Source organism: Cyprinodon variegatus, unplaced genomic scaffold (genome assembly GCF_000732505.1).
Source record: "Cyprinodon variegatus isolate N-32 unplaced genomic scaffold, C_variegatus-1.0 Scaffold2576, whole genome shotgun sequence".
NCBI classification, from domain to species: Eukaryota; Metazoa; Chordata; class Actinopteri; order Cyprinodontiformes; family Cyprinodontidae; genus Cyprinodon; species Cyprinodon variegatus.
Genome location: NW_015153029.1, coordinates 12,648 through 15,985, shown reverse-complemented (window position 1 = coordinate 15,985; position 3,338 = coordinate 12,648).

Genomic DNA, 3,338 nt, shown 5'->3' with positions numbered 1-3,338 from the left:
TTCATAGAGGGCCCGGTTCCAGGGTTTATCTCTGAGCAGGTGGGTCAGTCAGAACCTCCTGGTCCAATAAAGCTCCAGTTCTCCAGGTGTTGATGTCAGGAGCTCCTGCTGCTCCACACTGATGGGGTCTGTTAGCTGCTGAGGTTCTGGCCGTCTGCTGGTCACTGCTCTCAGCCATATGGGCCGGTCTGGATCTGAACGTCTGCAGAGTCCCCCTCCGTCACAGCTGCATGCCCCCCCCCCACACACACAGACATTTTTTGGTTTCTCCCAGAGGATAAACTCCCAGGAATAAACAGGAATGCTGTCACACCCAGCTGCTGACATCTCTCCCGGCGGTTGGTGTCAGGCAGGTACGGACTTGTAGGGACTGGAGGTTCAGTCTAGTTTGGACCTGGAAAGGTTCCAGTGGAAATCAGCCCACAGCGTCTTCCTCTCTCCACATTCAGAACATCAGAACCTCATTTCAGAAGGTTGGTCTGAAAACCAGCAGAACCCTGAGCTGCTGCTGGTAGAACCAACCAGAACCGTCACAGACCGACCCCCCCCCCATCAGACATGTCGGGACATGCAGTCCGACTGGTTCTGGGTGCTGCTTCATCTCAGCCATTCAGACCCGGTTCTGTGGTTCCACCTAAACTGGACCTCATTGTTTTGGTTCTGTTCCCTTTAAGTTCTAAGGTGTTCCAACTGGAACCGGATCAGCTGCCCCAAATCCAGTAAGGAGTCATTTCTGATGCCGGTCAGAACCAGGCTGGTTCTGGAGAAGTGGGCCGAGTCCTCGTAAGAACAGGGGCCCGAGTCCGTCTCTAAGGGTCCGGACTGACGGAGACTTCGGTCTGCTTACATCGGTCCAGGTGTGGACCAGAACCTGAGCTCAGCAGGGTCCATGTAGAACTGCACAGAACCGGCACTGACTGAGGTCCAGCGGTGCCGCCGTGCCTTTCACTGGCGCTCTGGTTCTGTTGGTCCGTCCTTCTGGGCCCAGACTGGTTCCGCAACCAGTAGGACCGGGTCTACTGACCCAACGTCTGTCTGTGGCCTTCCTTCCTTGCTTCCTTCCTTCCTTCCTTCCTTCCTTCCTTCCTTCCTGGGAACCTTGGTGGAACTTCAGGTTAGTAGTTAGTAGACCGTGACGCCTCCTCAGTGACTTCCTGTGTCTGCAATGGCTGGAGTCCCCAGCAGCTGTCCTGGGTCTGCCTGGGTCTGGGTGGGTCTGCCTGTCTCTGGGTGGGTCTGCCTGGGTCTGGGTGGGTCTGCCTGGGTCTGGGTGGGTCTGCCTGTCTCTGGGTGGGTCAGCCTGGAGGTCTGGCTGTGGGTCTGGTTCTGCCTCCTCAGTCTAACTAAAGGGAGCAGGTCCCATGATGCCGTTCTGTCTCCCTGCCCCCCTCCCTCAGCAGGGGGAGTCATTGAGGCGTGGAGTGTGACTGAGAGGCAGGTGCAGATGTCTCTGGGGAAAAGCTGCTTTCTGCTCCACTTCCTTCCTGCAGACTGACCCAGAATCACAATAAACGGCTCATTTTATCACCCTGACTGCTGGTCTGTGATAATCGACCCGGTTGCTGCAGACTGAGGATCTGCTTAAGGTTTAGGGGCGGGGCCTCTGAAGGAAGCTCTAACCTCTCTGGCCGCCTTGCTGCCCTGAGGCCAGGGGCGTCAGCAGAACCAATGCTATACGGGGGCAAAGTAGGGCACCCAAAGAAATGAGCGCGTGATGCGTGCAACAAAATCATTTTATGGACAATGATTGATTTTAGAAAAAACATTGGCACAGATAATTTATAGCACTTATTTATTATTATAAAGCATCATAAATGAATTTTCTGCGTCATTGAATATCTACCTGAACCAAAGTGAATTGAATCGGCCCTGGTGAACTAACCGTGTTTCTCTGATGCACTACTGATGGAGGCTCAATTTATCTGCATTAAATATGTCAGCAAACATGAACTTAAAGCTGAAAACTGCGATGATGCGGTGATGATGCGGTGATGATGCGGTGATGATGCTGTGATGATGCGGTAATGATCCGGTGATGATGCCGTGATGATGCTCTGATGATGCGGTGATTATCTTGTACATCATGGCCAGAAGCTTCCTTTGTTTCCCATTGTGCTCCTCATCATTCAGACCTAAATCCTTATTTTTAAATGAATGAATCACTGATAGTATCCGTGCCTCAGGCATCCACAGCAGGGCCCCCGTGAAAAGGGTCTGCTGATGTCTGAGGGCCTCGCAGTGAACCTCAGGACGGATCTAGCTGCTCCAGCTCTGCTGAGCTGTCGTCCTGTTTAGCCCCAGCCTTTGTGTGGAAGGTTGCTGGTTCACTCCTATTTGCATGAGCCTGGCATTAGCTTCACTGATTTGAATAACCAGGTTGGGTTGGGGGGGGGGCAAAGCGTGTGGTCTACTGCTGCGATCCGGGATGGAAAAGGAAATCTGTGGTGAAACAGTTTGTCTCCATTTGGTCCCTAATGATGAGCATCAGCTGCCTTCCTGTCTGTTAGGCCACGCCCACTGCAGCCCAGCCTCACTGAGACTTGGTTCAATGGCAGCAGCTGAAAACCAGACGGAATCGGAGCGAGGGAGACGAGACGGGCCTCCGTGTTACGATGTTCTTAACCCAGAAACGTCCATTAGCTGGAAGTCACTGACTGGATGACCTCAGATTTCCTTGGAGGCGGAACCTGGAACGATCCTCGGAAATTCCCTCTGCTTTTATTTTACAATAGTTCTTCAACCCCTTTTTTTTTTTTTTTTTTTTTTTTTTTTTTTCAACAGTAAATACGAGAATTTAACCCATGGGGGGGTGGCGGCCTAGTGGTTAGAGCATAGGGCAGAGGTCACGGTTTAGGGACCTGGGTCCGGACCCAGACCCGGATCCACCTGCTGGCTAATCTGGACCCAAACTGATTTAAAACATTTATAAATTACCGCATGTTGTCCGAAGACAGACTCTAAACGTCACTTGCTCCGCTTCTCCTGTTGCCCTGAAATCCCCCATCCTCCATCACCCCCCCGCAGCGCTGGGGGCGGTTCCTGGGAATCAGGAAATTCTCTATAAACCAAACTGAACGATTGTTGTTCTCTACTTCAAAAACCACTTTACATTTTAAAATGCTTGCCACTCTGGGTCCCTGAGCAAGACCTTTAACCCCACACTGCTCTCCAGGCGCCGCATAATGGCAGCCCACTGCTCCTCAAGGGGAGGGGTTAAATGCAGAGTTAATTTCATTGCTCTGTACTGGTGACGATGGAATGACAATAAAACGCTGGAAAATACGTCTTCATAAGGAGGAGGTGTTAGCCACATTAGCAGTTTATCATTTCCTGATCTC